Source organism: Tachypleus tridentatus, chromosome 11 (genome assembly GCF_004210375.1).
Source record: "Tachypleus tridentatus isolate NWPU-2018 chromosome 11, ASM421037v1, whole genome shotgun sequence".
In the NCBI taxonomy this organism is placed as follows: domain Eukaryota; kingdom Metazoa; phylum Arthropoda; class Merostomata; order Xiphosura; family Limulidae; genus Tachypleus; species Tachypleus tridentatus.
Genome location: NC_134835.1, coordinates 27,565,552 through 27,582,608, shown reverse-complemented (window position 1 = coordinate 27,582,608; position 17,057 = coordinate 27,565,552). Strand labels below are relative to the sequence as shown.

The window sequence follows — 17,057 nt, the reverse complement described above, 5'->3', positions numbered from 1 at the left end:
TCGTGGAACGAAGATTTACAAATATCGAGATCTGTTCGTTTGTCTGGTACCATTCTGTTCTAGTTGTTTGTATGGTAAAACTTGCAGTCTCTCCGGGTCCCCCGCCGCTCCACCTTCGCTCCTCCTTCCTGACTCAACCAGGATTCTGTCAGAACGTCATACACATTAGCAGAGCGTGCTTGCCCATATTCCATTTCTTTGATATCTGTTGCATTGGAACGTATATCAAACATACATTTTCAGCCATCACTCTAGGTTTAACTGAGACTTCAATCTCACGAAACTCTCTATTTTTGTTATTTTTTTTATTTTACATGGTCCGGACGAATCCCAAGCAACGGCTTTTCGGACCGCAGCGTTGTGGTTGATCAGACGTGGTATTACGAATACCGGATGGCATGATATATAGACTGCACTCAAGTACTGATGACGTAGAACTGGCTATTCAGTTATTACAACACAATTGTCATGCGGTAACTTATTTTAAGATTTCACCGGTATAATGGAAGGTAGATCATACGCTAAGAGAACGTCGTATTTTAGTGTCTGATGTTTTCTGTTGTCGTAAGTTAACATGTCACAATGAAATCACTCGTGAACCAACACAAACGTCATATTAATAACTAATCTATAGAGTGAATACGACATAGTAAAAATCATTCATGAGCTAACATAGATGCTATATCATTAACTAACCTATAAAGTAAATACGACATAGTAAAAATCATTCATGAGCTAACATAAATGTTATATCATTAATTAATCTATAGAGTAAATACGCCATATTAAAAATCACTCGTAAACTAACACAGACGTCAAACTAAGTTTTATTGTGAAACGAAATCAGCATTTTTTTATAGATTAAATAAATATAAAACATTATCAAACTAATAAACAGGTCAAATTAGTTACCTAAAAATATACATATGTAACTCTAATGAAATAACACTTCATACCGTAATATCTCACCAAGAATTTAACGATTCATATACACAGCAAGCTTATATAAACACTGAACACCTTCTATTTGTAACTCTTTACAAAACCAAACCATGTTTACACAAACTTTAGGAAGTAGGTATAACTAGCTTTGATTAACATTTATATTTCGTAGAACAAACAGAAGTTACAAAGTTGTCTAATGGTATTGTAATATAAAATAGTGAGGGCACGTGTGAGTGTGAGTATTGTAATATAAAATAATGAGAACACGTGTGAGTGTGAGTATTGTAATAAAAAATAGTGAGGGCACGTGTGAGTGTGAGTGTTGTAATATAAAATAGTGAGGGCACGTGTGAGTGTGAGTGTTGTAATATAAAATAGTGAGGGCACGTGTGAGTGTGAGTATTGTAATATAAAATAGTGAGGGCACGTGTGAGTGTGAGTGTTTTAATATAAAATAGTGAGAACACGTGTGAGTGTGAGTGTTTTAATATAAAATAGTGAGGGCACGTGTGAGTGTGAGTATTGTAATATAAAATAGTGAGAACACGTGTGAGTGTGAGTATTGTAATATAAAATAGTGAGGGCACGTGTGAGTGTGAGTATTGTAATATAAAATAGTGAGGGCACGTGTGAGTGTGAGTATTGTAATATAAAATAGTGAGGGCACGTGTGAGTGTGAGTATTGTAATATAAAATAGTGAAAACACGTGTGAATATGAATGTTTAAAACGTTGCGAACTTTCACTTTAATGAGAAAACCAATAACATTTAACCACTGCACAAGCTTTCGTTGAAAATTAAGTTTATGTGCAACCAGTTTTTACGGAGCTAGTGGTAGGTATTAGTGGACAAAACAGCCTAAATATTTGAGAACCTTGAGAACTTTAACTAATGTTTCAGTGAATACCAAATGATGTCATTGAATATAGGTTTATTGGTACACAATTTAATGTTAATGGCACAAAAGACCAGTACCTAAGTGTAATACTGACCAGTACCTAAGTGTAATACTGACCAGTACCTAAGTGTATACTAACCAGTACCTATGTGTAATACTGACCAGTACCTAAGTGTAATACTAACCAGTACCTAAGTGTAATACTGACCAGTACATAAGTGTAATACTAACCAGTACCTAAGTGTAATACTGACCAGTACCTAAGTGTGATACTGACCAGTACATAAGTGTAATACTCACATTTATTATACGATTGCCTGAAATGTAATAAAAAACGCGACCGGGTTGTTCTATTTTTGCTATCATGTGCTATCATACAGCAAGTAAACATCACTTCAAAGTAATATTAAGTATGTATATATATATTTATGTTATGGAAGTGCATTTTTGTTATAGGTGGCGTTGTTAGTTTGTTCATGCTTCGTTTAACGGAACTTGGATTATATACTATTTTGAGAAATCTTGTTAAATCTCTTCCACCAATACATTGGTCATAGTATTACAATTCTGATAATTTGGATTATCAAAACTCTTTCTAAAAACACTAGGAGATTATTACTCAGTATTTACAGTTATTATTTGAATTTGTGGTTATCTGAAGAACTAGGTCTGGTGTTATTCGTGGGGTAACCCCACGGCCACAGACTTCTGAAAACACACACCCATTAAGGTTTGGTGTCTCCCAACTGGCCTATTTAACGAAACCTTTCTCGGCGAGAGCGAAGCTCCCTATGAGACGCCACTAGGGCAAGAGGTAACAGGTCCAACAAGAAGACAGATAAACTGAATGACGCAAACACACTAAAAAAAAAGACGATTATAATTTCAAACTCTGTTCCTAAATGGACTAGCTCGAATTAACCCTCAAATTTTGTGTTTTATGCAAGTGCTCAAGAATGTTTTGAGTAAACATTACTTGTTTCATGTCTACATTGAGTAAACATTACTTGTTTCGTGGCGGTCTACATATCACAGTAGTTGTTTATAGCGCAGAGTTTGACAAGGAAAGCGCTTAGCGTGAAAGGATTCGAACATTTAAAAGGACCAAAACAGTTGAAAATGCGACATTAGGTGATACGAAGTAACAACTTATTTTAATTATTTTTTTTAAGTTAGAACAAACTGGAAAAAAAATGGTTAAGTTATCACTGACTTGTAATCAAAGTAAAATTAAAAGTTAAATATTCACGAGTATTTTAGTAACTATTTCGTTTCAGAAACGCTAATATAATTACGATAATTATTTCCAATGACGAATTAAATCACGAACGAACGAACAGCTTTGTTATTATTGGTTGTGTAAACACAAAACCTTACCTAAAACTTGTCTCACGTGCTGTATGGTTGAGTTAAAGAAATTGCCCTAACGATTAATTGTACAATAAATTATGAACAGAAATAATCTATAATATTTTACTATGTTTCCCTAAACAGAAACGCTTTGAAGTTTTCGAGAAATAGGAACCGATGTCCACCTCAAAACGCAATGTATTAGGAAGACCCAGGATGCCTGCTAATCGACGCAGATAACAGAATTCACGAAGGTAGACTTTTATTTTACATTTAAGTAAAGGAAGGGTAGCGTCCTGAACAGATGCGGCGGTCTAGTCTCGTTAAGACTGTATAAAATATGGATTAAACAATCATAAATAAGCAATTTATAGCACGTGTGTGACGGTCATTAACTTGATTAATGTGTTTGGTTTATCTTCTTCATTAGTAGGATATTACAAATGTGTTTCCACCAGATACGGTTAAATTGTCCTTTGTATTTCGTACGTTAAAAAAACGTGTTTTAATGTTTCTCTATGTTTAGGGCTAAACTCTTAACATTTGCTATTTATTTACGTTTTAAGCTCTATCAATTCCGGAGCAGTATATTTCAATTATTAATAAAAGATGTCTAAGAAAAATAATTTATAGACTTGTAAAAAGTGGAAACATATTTTTTAAGACAGTACAAATAATGTGTTGAAAACTTATTATAACACAGCTCAGCATGTTAATAAAGGCATGAAAACAAACATGATTATTATTCTTACCCCATGTTGTTGTTTATCTAACAGATGTAATGCCTAACGTAGGTATGAGTTTGTATAATCCATTTACAAAGATTACAACTGATTTACAAAATCATTTCAATTATTTAATAAATGAACCTCTAAGACAATTCTTAAGTTAGCACCAAACACTCACAAGAATTTTGCGCTTTGGACTTCTGCGGTTTTTAAACAATTAATTAAAACTCAAGTCCCGTTTCGGAAGAAAACTATCTCACGCCTAAAAATACATGTTTTCGAGTAACAAAACAATAAATTGTTAATATAATATGATGTACGTTGGCTAAGCTATCTTTATAGACTGAACGTTATTAGGATCATAGTAAAATATTTAAGTTATTAGTGATACTTTCCACAAACGTTTCAAATTAGTTACAACTGTAAAACTGAAGTTTTATTCTTAGTTAAAATTGTGAGCTAATATTTGATAGGCAACTAACGTTATTTTTTTTCTTAGTTTTCATTCATTTGTGAGTATAACACTTAAACGGAATACTCATTTTTTACCACGATGAGTCAAAAGTTTGCCAAATGACCAGATTGTTGAAAATTAAGTCTTTTTTTTAAGAGTATTTATTAGCAACATTTATGTTGGTTCTTAACAAATAACTGTTTACAGTTGTTACTTTAAGTTGAATATTGGGTTATTGTTTTCTTGAATCTTGTAATACGTAAACATTGTTCAACTTTATGATGTTTTACTGTTACTTTTCTTTGTCAGAATTTTACTTCTAGTTTATTAAGACATCGTGAAATTCATATGTAATTCATATTGTGTTTAGCCACGTATCCCATCAGCTACAGAGTCAAACTTGACTTGTAACTACTAGGCGGTGGTCACACTGAGATATACAAATATCGTGTCGCTGGTGAGTTATGTTTAATTTAAACGTTTAAGAACGGAAAAAACTTTCTAACAAGATTTTTATTTGTAATTATTGATTTTACGGTTGTGTTAGATTAACTTAAAATAACTGAAGAATACAACTACAGTGATTATACAAGTGCTGATCTGTGCATTTAATATGTATTATAACAGCATGGATAAGCACAAGTAAAGTAAATATGGCCAAACGTTTTCCACCGTGAAAATACTTTAAAAAAATTCATTAGCATCTTACATTAGCTGCCTGATGAAGCACACGTGTCTCTATGTTTTAATGTAATTATATCATGAGAGAAAACTGTTGCACTTTCTATAAATTTCTGATGAGAATATTTTCAACTATAAACCAAAAATATTTGGAGGTTCTAAGAACATCGTATTTTAACATCTATAATAACGTTTCGAATAAACATGAGTTTTTTATCAGAAATATGTCATACTTAACGTTTATTTTCTTAGCCTTATTTCGACTCCAAATTAGTTCTAACTGAAAAAGAATGTAATTATATTAACCTTTAAACTATTAATTAATATAATTTTAATGTTATGATACACATATCATACAGCAAATTTGTTAAATTATTAATGAACATTAATTAATGTTGCAATTTAAATATAACGCAAAGTATACTTCAATAATTTACATTTATTGTTTGTTTAATATTTAGCCGAAACAGAGGTTCTATCAATATTCTTATAGTCTACCAGCATTGTATAAAAATAAAATCTGAATTATATCCTTTACACAAAATATTGGAGTCGCGTTAAAGAACAGAATACCAAAACAGCGTTGTTAAATATTTAAGAACGTGGAACTTGGCTTACGTGAGCGGGCTCCTTCCTAACAGCATAGCTGCTATGTCATAAAAGCCACCAACTCTTACCAGGAATAACATAACTCCTTGATATCTCACGACAATTCTAAAATTAATTACACTCTTCTTTTAACAGGATTGATTAAGATGGTAAAATTTGATTAAGTGACATCATTTCTACCTTTTAAGAAGACAACTGAGATACGATATTTTTGTATCACGATAGTTCAGTTAGCTGCCTGAGATTTTCTAGAAATTTCAAAAGACATTAAGTTTATGAATATTTGTTAGTTATAAGAACTAAGAACTCCAATACGCAGAGAATAACTCGTTGATATACATCGTTCTAAATGTTTAACCACTTATTCATATAAGCTTATATCGTATTCGTTTATGCAGTGAATATAATTTTGTTATATTTTCTGTGTAACTAATTAGGTTACGTCGTATTTGGAGGAAACAGTGTAAGAAGAATTATGACTTGAAAATAAGTTGTTGTCTGTGTCACAGTCTATGTTCTTTCTAACCCAACAAAACCAATCTGTTCCATTCAAACAAAAGGACAAAATTCAACACTACAGTGTATTCAAGTGCATACTTGAAATATTAAGTATATCAAGTGCAAATACACTTTCCTACATCAAACTAATTAATTTCATACTATTAGTAATCATAATGTTATCTTACGTGAGACCAGAATATAATACTTTGTTTTTAATACCATCTCATTGTAGAAAATATTACGATTTGATTCACAGTTTTAATTTATTTACTACATTAAATGAAGACAAGCCTTACAATCAGAACAATCCATTAAAATTAACTCCATTAGATTCAAATGGACTTTTCTATCTCACGTTAAAAATAGTTCTTACTAATATCATTCTCACAGTTGCAAGCATTCTTATCACAAAGAACCAATACATTAAAATTAACTCCATTAGATTCAAATGGACTTTTCTATCTCACGTTAAAAATAGTTCTTACTAATATCATTCTCACAGTTGCAAGCATTCTTATCACAAAGAACCAATACATTAAAATTAACTCCATTAGATTCAAATGGACTTTTCTATCTCACGTTAAAAATAGTTCTTACTAATATCATTCTCACAGTTGCAAGCATTCTTATCACAAAGAACCAATACATTAAAATTAACTCCATTAGATTCAAATGGACTTTTCTATCTCACGTTAAAAATAGTTCTTACTAATATCATTCTCACAGTTGCAAGCATTCTTATCACAAAGAACCAATACATTAAAATTAACTCCATTAGATTCAAATGGACTTTTCTATCTCACGTTAAAAATAGTTCTTACTAATATCATTCTCACAGTTGCAAGCATTCTTATCACAAAGAACCAATACATTAAAATTAACTCCATTAGATTCAAATGGACTTTTCTATCTCACGTTAAAAATAGTTCTTACTAATATCATTCTCACAGTTGCAAGCATTCTTATCACAAAGAACCAATACATTAAAATTAACTCCATTAGATTCAAATGGACTTTTCTATCTCACGTTAAAAATAGTTCTTACTAATATCATTCTCACAGTTGCAAGCATTCTTATCACAAAGAACCAATCCATTAAAATTAACTCCATTAGATTCAAATGGACTTTTCTATCTCACGTTAAAAATAGTTCTTACTAATATCATTCTCACAGTTGCAAGCATTCTTATCACAAAGAACCAATACATTAAAATTAACTCCATTAGATTCAAATGGACTTTTCTATCTCACGTTAAAAATAGTTCTTACTAATATCATTCTCACAGTTGCAAGCATTCTTATCACAAAGAACCAATCCATTAAAATTAACTCCATTAGATTCAAATGGACTTTTCTATCTCACGTTAAAAATAGTTCTTACTAATATCATTCTCACAGTTGCAAGCATTCTTATCACAAAGAACCAATACATTAAAATTAACTCCATTAGATTCAAATGGACTTTTCTATCTCACGTTAAAAATAGTTCTTACTAATATCATTCTCACAGTTGCAAGCATTCTTATCACAAAGAACCAATACATTAAAATTAACTCCATTAGATTCAAATGGACTTTTCTATCTCACGTTAAAAATAGTTCTTACTAATATCATTCTCACAGTTGCAAGCATTCTTATCACAAAGAACCAATACATTAAATAATAGTTTACGATATAATACATATCTAGCACTATAGAAAAAGCATAGGTCATTGTAATCAGAGTTTTTATATGAACTTAAAGTATTGTTTTTACGTGCAGTAAGAAATCATAACAACTGTTAGTTTATATTTGTTGTAAATGTTTTTAAATAGATAACTTTGTTGCAATAAAGCACAGATACTTTTGTCTATATATTTTGAGCGATTTTTAGCTATAAACAAAAGAATGGGTACTTTATTAAAAATAAAATGGTATATATTCTTTATACTACGTGAAACGAATAACGTATATTTAAACAAAAGAAGTAAATTTTATTTTCCATTATAGTTTAATATATACTTTTGTCTCTCATTGGACAAATAGAGTTAAACATGTTTTGTCCATTAAACAAATAAAAAAAAACGTTTAACTAAAATTTATTAGGTTATTTTCATTGTCAAATTCAGTTAGATAACTACTGCTATAAATACGTTAAGAGAGATAGACGAGTCCTTCAGTGGCACAGTAGTAAGTCTGCGGAATTATAATGCTAGAATTCGGATTTCGATACTCATGGTAGGCAGAGCACACATAGCCCATTGTGTAGCTTTGTGTTCAATATCAACACAACAACAACAGATAGATAAATGAAAAAAAAACGAATAAATAGATATATAGAAAAATAATAAAAATAAATAAATAGATAGAGAGAGATCAGATGCTTTCTGTAAGAATCATTCTCACAGCTAATATAATAAGCAAGTCGCTCTAAGTATCAGTTTTGGGGTCACGGGCAACACGTGTAGCACCTACATATTTATATAATGGTGGATTCATGATCATTCGAAGGTATAAAGAGTTTATCTGTGGAATTATCTGATATCTGTTTTCCAGAAACTATATTCATATATTTGTATAAAGAGAGAGATTTTTCGACAAAGGCACAACATTTCGAGAAATGAATCCTTCATTATTATTCTTCATGACAAACTACCACACCAATACTACATCAACAAACTCCATATTGTTCTTCATGACAAACTACCACACCAATACTACATCAATAAACTCCATATTGTTCTTCATGACAAACTACCACACCAATACTACATCAATAAACTCCATATTGTTCTTCATGACAAACTACCACACCAATACTACATCAACAAACTCCATATTGTTCTTCATGACAAACTACCACACCAATACTACATCAACAAACTCCATATTGTTCTTCCTGACAAACTACCACACCAATACTACATCAACAAACTCCATATTGTTCTTCATGACAAACTACCACACCAATACTACATCAATAAACTCCATATTGTTCTTCATGACAAACTACCACACCAATACTACATCAACAAACTCCATATTGTTCTTCATGACAAACTACCACACCAATACTACATCAATAAACTCCATATTGTTCTTCGTGACAAACTACCACACCAATACTACATCAACAAACTCCATATTGTTCTTCATGACAAACTACCACACCAATACTACATCAACAAACTCTATATTGTTCTTCGTGACAAACTACCACACCAATACTACATCAACAAACTCCATATTGTTCTTCATGACAAACTACCACACCAATACTACATCAACAAACTCCATATTGTTCTTCATGACAAACTACCACACCAATACTACATCAACAAACTCCATATTGTTCTTCATGACAAACTACCACACCAATACTACATCAACAAACTCCATATTGTTCTTCATGACAAACTACCACACCAATACTACATCAACAAACTCCATATTGTTCTTCATGACAAACTACCACACCAATACTACATCAATAAACTCCATATTGTTCTTCATGACAAACTACCACACCAATACTACATCAATAAACTCCATATTGTTTTTCATGACAAACTACCACACCAATACTACATCAATAAACTCCATATTGTTCTTCATGACAAACTACCACACCAATACAACATCAACAAACTCTATATTGTTCTTCATGACAAGCTAAGACATCAGTACTACACCAATCAGTTCCAAAACCAATCTGGATCAATGATCTCATTTATAAACTAATCTATGGTTCCATAACATCCTCTAACACGTTTATGTTCAATAAATAAACACTTGAAGCTAAAGAAGACAAAACCGAAACGTTTAAAAATTTCCAGCCGTACCTTGAAATCAGTTGCTGTTTCCATGAGAAATATAAACAAATAATCTGAAATCACAGCAACATATTTTCTCATATCTGTCAACTATCTTAATGCATCAACGAAGGCTTTATATATTCTACGTCATTAATTCTGGTCTCGGATGACATCACGATATTACCATACAGAGAAGGGTATTTGAACATTTTATCCAAATCTTGGTCCAAGACCGACCTCTCTGAGATTTTTATCGCAACTTTGCAGAGGTTACAATAGACATCGTAATTGTGGGCGATGGTTGAGCAAAACATTTAGTGGAGGAAAGAGGAAAATATAACACATTGATATTAAGTAGAAATCTTAGGTAAAACATATGACATTACTAATCTATTACAAGTGTAAAATCTGTGTGTTAAAGTATGGACGTATGAACGTCGTACGTGCTTTTGTCCTGAAACATCTCCTGAAAAGTAAATCTTTTGTTGTGTACTTAAATATGTTCTATGTTTAACCGAAACATAGGTATTAATTGTCTTGCTCTTTCTTAAATTAGCCCAGTTTGTGTTTTTCCTGTGCGACTAAACTGTAGAAGAAAAATTACATCGAGAGACAAGAGTGAAAGGTAAGCCTATTTTTGTTTCCCTTTGATCATGACTTACTTTAACAGTATTTGAAATACTACACCAAAGGTATGAGTACATTTATTTTAGAAATTTATGGGCATATGATGCTCTGTTTAGATATTGCATTCTGAGTAATACGAATATATGTATGTACACATAAATGCAGAATTAGACAATGTGTATATAATTACTTAGCTACTGGCGGTGAAATATCTTAGTATAGGACTTCTAATTACTATGATGGCCAGTTTAGTTGTTCATACGTATTCCATAAGTACAGCACCACGTATTAATGTGAATCTATATATTTCCATATTGGAAGAGAATTCAGTTATGTATCTCAGAACAGCTGGTATGGGTATTAACACTTTTATTGATAAGCAGATAACAACGTTTCGACCTGAAGATGACCTAGGAAGATCGAAACGTTGTTCTCTGCTTATCAATAAAAGTGTTAATACCCATACCAGCTGTTCTGAGATACATTTTTATTTCAAGCGGGTTTCTTGTCATCAAGAATTCAGGACAGCAGGTTTATGTAAATATCTGAACAGTATTCAGGACAGCAGATTTATGTTAATACTGGAGCAGGATTCAGGACAGCAGATTTATGTTAATACTGGAGCAGGATTCAGTACAGCAGGTTTATGTTAATACTGAAGCAGGATTCAGGACAGCAGATTTATGTTAATACTGGAGCAGGATTCAGGACAGCAGATTTATGTTAATACTGGAGCAGGATTCAGGACAGCAGATTTATGTTAATACTGGAGCAGGATTCAGGACAGCAGGTTTATGTTAATACTGGAGCAGGATTCAGGACAGCAGGTTCATGTTAATACTGGAACAGTTGGCTCTTTAGTGGAGTTGTTAATTTCGGAGTTGAGTTTGTTATACAACAGAACATACACCCACCCCTGTGGAGTGCCAGTTATAACCTCAGCGTGGTTGGGAAAGTGCTACTGACTGGTTGTCTTCCGCCGGTCAGTATTTCAAAATCATGGACGGCAGCAATGAGTATTATTTAGTAGCTCTGTCATAAATCTGAATAGAAAAGGATGCGTGATCTGGGAGAATAGTCTGACGAGTTCAGAACACTCTCATATTCATATACGATCTTAATATAAATACCAAATGATTAAGGATATGGAACAATTGTATGATAAATTTATGGGTAATATATGTTCCTCCGATACTGTAAATACGTTTTGTTTACTGTAAAGACGTTTTGTTCATATATTTGTTCTGTTCAGTGTCTAACAAAATTCTCTTTAAGAAAGACGTTTGTTTGTACTCGATTTTTTTGTATAACGTTATATATATATATATATATATATATAAAGACAACACTTTCAGAGTATAAACAAACGTCTGACGTTAAAAATAAAATGGTAAAAATATTTTCTCCAGTAAAAGTCAAATATTTTTAACTATTGCGACTGTAATTAGTTAAAGTGTTCTTCGTAATAAAGGTTTCATAGTATTGTAATATTTTAAATTTACATTCCATATTACTGCAAGCTGCGGTCGTCTTTAGTAAGTATAATAAATTATAAATTAATAAATATATCCACACACCATACAAGTTCAGGAAAATTCAATAAACAAGAAAACGTGAACACTTAAAAGCTTTTTTTGGTTAAAATATGAAGATATTAGACTCATTTGTCCAATTCATAAGGAAAGTTATACCATACACGGCCTGTTATTACTAATTCAGTTTTTGAATTGGATATAACAAAACAAAAGAACTGATAAAACGAAAACAAAACCATACTTTAATAGCTAAACACATGTATCATTGAAGCTTCTAATACTTTCTATGAATATACATAGAAAATATTAATCATTTTTAATATTTAATAATCATATCACAGGGGTTTTGTCATATCTTTACTGTAGTTTCAGTTTTGTTTTAAAACGCATGTTTCTTCTTCTGACATATTTTAATTAATTAAGTTTGAATAGAAAAATCCAGGTCATTAAAAGTAAACTAAACCCATGTTGAAAAGATTAGCTTTCTCTGTCTACTTTTTATTTTATTGTAATTGATAGAAAGAGAAAATTAATTATATTAATGATTTATATAACATAGAAACGTCATGTCAAGTTCTGACATTTTCATAATTTCGTTATAGAAAATCATTTTTAAAACTCTTATTTACATTATTGTCTTGTATAAAAACCAGCAAGTTTGTAGAACAAAATAGCCGATTTCCAAGGGGAATTAAACATATATTGACCATGACGAAATAGAGAGAAAACTTAACTACATTCAAACGTCTAACAAAATGTTAAAAACAGCACCTTGTGTTTTATAGGTTATTAGTTAAAAAAAGGGTTTAGAATTGTAAAATTATATTTTTACACAAGCTTTTCGACTTAATATATACTACACGTCTTCTGTAGTTAACAAAAATATCAATATTTGTACTTTATTAGATCTAACAATACGTGTCAGATTTATGATAACAAAATATTAATATTTGTACTTTATTAGATCTAACAATACGTGTCAGATTTATGATAACAAAAATATCAATATTTGTACTTTATTAGATCTAACAATACGTGTCAGATTTATGATAACAAAAATATCAATATTTGTACTTTATTAGATCTAACAATACGTGTCAGATTTATGAAACACTTTCAGCACAATACTTCAGTACTGACCTCTTATCGAAACAAGGTAACTACATGGATCAAAACTACAAAAAAACAACACGATAATGGTCATAGCTAATTTAATGTATTATTCACGAGTACTTACTTATAGTGGTTAAAGTGCATTACTTCATGACTTGGGTACTCTCGTTATTAGTGATATATTAGACCATAGTCCCAGTATCTCACGAGGTCCATATAGCTTACTAAATTCAGTTTGGTTTTAAATCTACATACTAAGCTAACAATGCAAAATTATCCTTATAAACAAGTATATTATATTAATAAAACAAATATAACAAAAATAGGTATATTAAACCAGCTAACAAATACTGTTAGTATTAATATCATTTAAGAAAGAATAGAACGTAACTTACTGGCAGCGTGCATCATGCACTGTCATCGATTTCATGTTCCTGTATTAAGTTTGATAACAGTACACACAAAACTTAATATGATATCATGTTCTTGTATTAAGTTTGATATCAGTATACACAAAACTTAATATGATATAATGTTCCTGTATTAAGTTTGATATTACTATACATAAAACTTAATATGATATCATGTTCCTGTATTAAGTTTGATATCAGTATACACAAAACTTAATATGATATCATGTTCCTGTATTAAGTTTGATATTACTATACACAAAACGTAATATGATATCATGTTCCTGTGTTAAGTTTGATATTACTATACACAAAACTTAATATGATATCATGTTCCATGTATTAAGTTTGATATCAATATACATAAAACTTAATACGATATCATGTTCCTGTATTAAGTTTGATATCAGTATACACAAAACTTAATATGATATCATGTTCTTGTCTTAAGTTTGATATCAGTATACGCAGTACTTAATGCAATGCTCTCTAATACCAACGTCTTGTGACCAACGAAAGTTCGTTAAATGGCCTCAGTAGTCTGACTAAGATAACTCTGCAATCTTACAAGTTGTGAAAAGAGTGCGACCTACAACGTTAGTGGTGTTGCTTTATGCAAAAAAATAAGGTGGAGTCTTCACACACTTTGAATACCATAAACCTACCTCATTCTGTAACTATTCTCAGACTTCAACAGAGTGACAACTTCATTGTAATCGGTATTTCAATATATTCTACAGTTTAATTTCTCATTGTGGTTTTCAAGAATTTGTTTTCTTAGCACCTTGGTACATAGCAGATACTACAAAAGTGGTTACAATGGCGGAACGGTAAATTTTACAAACATAATGTAAGGATACAACACAACCACAAGCCACACGTCAATGAAACTCTGGCGAAATATTTTATAACAGTTTAATAATATACAAGTAAGAATTCAATGTGACAAACTATAAACTGGCGACAGGCAAAGCTCTAGTTCCTATCGTATATTCATACAAAACAATGGAAAAATGAAGAACGTTGTTACGACAGGTGGCACTTGGAAAGGAGAGCCCTCTGTACACTCCAGTTCCCAGTGTACTCATAATGTGTTTTAAACCACACTCCAGTTACCAGTGTACGCATAATGTGTTTTAAACCACACTACAGTTACCAGTGTACTCATAATGTGTTTTGAACCACACTCCAGTTACCAGTGTACTCATAATGTGTTTTAAACCACACTCCAGTTTCCAGTGTACTCATAATGTGTTTTAAACCACACCCAGTTACCAGTGTACTCATAATGTGTTTTAAACCACACTCCAGTTACCAGTGTACTCATAATGTGTTTTAAACCACACTCCAGTTTCCAGTGTACTCATAATGTGTTTTAAACCACACTCCAGTTACCAGTGTACTCATAATGTGTTTTAAACCACACTCCAGTTTCCAGTGTACTCATAATGTGTTTTAAACCACACTCCAGTTACCAGTGTACTCATAATGTGTTTTAAACCACACTCCAGTTACCAGTGTACTCATAATGTGTTTTAAACCACACTCCAGTTACCAGTGTACTCATAATGTGTTTTAAACCACACTCCAGTTACCAGTGTACTCATAATGTGTTTTAAACCACACTCCAGTTTCCAGTGTACTCATAATGTGTTTTAAACCACACTCCAGTTTCCAGTGTACTCATAATGTGTTTTAAACCACACTCCAGTTACCAGTGTACGCATAATGTGTTTTAAACCACACTACAGTTACCAGTGTACTCATAATGTGTTTTGAACCACACTCCAGTTACCAGTGTACTCATAATGTGTTTTAAACCACACTCCAGTTTCCAGTGTACTCATAATGTGTTTTAAACCACACTCCAGTTACCAGTGTACTCATAATGTGTTTTAAACCACACTCCAGTTACCAGTGTACTCATAATGTGTTTTAAACCACACTCCAGTTTCCAGTGTACTCATAATGTGTTTTAAACCACACTCCAGTTACCAGTGTACTCATAATGTGTTTTAAACCACACTCCAGTTTCCAGTGTACTCATAATGTGTTTTAAACCACACTCCAGTTACCAGTGTACTCATAATGTGTTTTAAACCACACTCCAGTTACCAGTGTACTCATAATGTGTTTTAAACCACACTCCAGTTACCAGTGTACTCATAATGTGTTTTAAACCACACTCCAGTTTCCAGTGTACTCATAATGTGTTTTAAACCACACTCCAGTTACCAGTGTACTCATAATGTGTTTTAAACCACACTCCAGTTTCCAGTGTACTCATAATGTGTTTTAAACCACACTCCAGTTACCAGTGTACTCATAATGTGTTTTAAACCACACTCCAGTTACCAGTGTACTCATAATGTGTTTTAAACCACACTCCAGTTACCAGTGTACTCATAATGTGTTTTAAACCACACTCCAGTTTCCAGTGTACTCATAATGTGTTTTAAACCACACTCCAGTTTCCAGTGTACTCATAATGTGTTTTAAACCACACTCCAGTTACCAGTGTACTCATAATGTGTTTTAAACCACACAGTTACCAGTGTACCATAATGTGTTTTAAACCACACTCCAGTTACCAGTGTACTCATAATGTGTTTTAAACCACACTCCAGTTACCAGTGTACTCATAATGTGTTTTAAACCACACTCCAGTTACCAGTGTACTCATAATGTGTTTTAAACCACACTCCAGTTACCAGTGTACTCATAATGTGTTTTAAACCACACTCCACCAGTGTACTCATAATGTGTTTTTCCAGTTACCAGTGTACTCATAATGTGTTTTAAACCACACTCCAGTTTCCAGTGTACTCATAATGTGTTTTAAACCACACTCCAGTTACCAGTGTACTCATAATGTGTTTTAAACCACACTCCAGTTACCAGTGTACTCATAATGTGTTTTAAACCACACTCCAGTTACCAGTGTACTCATAATGTGTTTTAAACCACACTCCAGTTACCAGTGTACTCATAATGTGTTTTAAACCACACTCCAGTTACCAGTGTACTCATAATGTGTTTTAAACCACACTCCAGTTACCAGTGTACTCATAATGTGTTTTAAACCACACTCCAGTTACCAGTGTACTCATAATGTGTTTTAAACCACACTCCAGTTACCAGTGTACTCATAATGTGTTTTAAACCACACCCAGTTACCAGTGTACTCATAATGTGTTTTAAACCACACCCAGTTACCAGTGTACTCATAATGTGTTTTAAACCACACTCCAGTTACCAGTGTACTCATAATGTGTTTTAAACCACACTCCAGTTACCAGTGTACTCATAATGTGTTTTAAACCACACTCCAGTTACCAGTGTACTCATAATGTGTTTTAAACCACACTCCAGTTACCAGTGTACTCATAATGTGTTTTAAACTCCCACACTC

General features: G+C 32.1%; 1 protein-coding gene and 1 long non-coding RNA gene across 9 annotated transcripts in view; one reads left to right on the top strand and one right to left on the bottom strand.

Moving 5' to 3' along the window:
* The window catches only part of LOC143231822 (uncharacterized), a 201,048-nt gene that overhangs the window by 160,615 nt on the left and 23,376 nt on the right, over positions 1-17,057 (bottom strand). The window lies entirely within an intron of this gene.
* The window catches only part of LOC143231828 (uncharacterized), a 35,546-nt gene that overhangs the window by 1,405 nt on the left and 17,084 nt on the right, over positions 1-17,057 (top strand). For 2 of the 6 annotated variants that reach the window (XR_013017221.1, XR_013017220.1), the window contains exons 1-4: positions 2,642-2,974; positions 3,338-3,447; positions 4,746-4,832; positions 10,517-10,585. This is a non-coding gene — a long non-coding RNA (uncharacterized LOC143231828). Of the gene's footprint in view, positions 1-2,641; positions 2,985-3,337; positions 3,448-4,745; positions 4,833-10,516; positions 10,586-17,057 lie in introns of those variants that run through there. The other 4 variants (XR_013017222.1, XR_013017224.1, XR_013017223.1 and 1 more) reach the window with 4 other exon arrangements.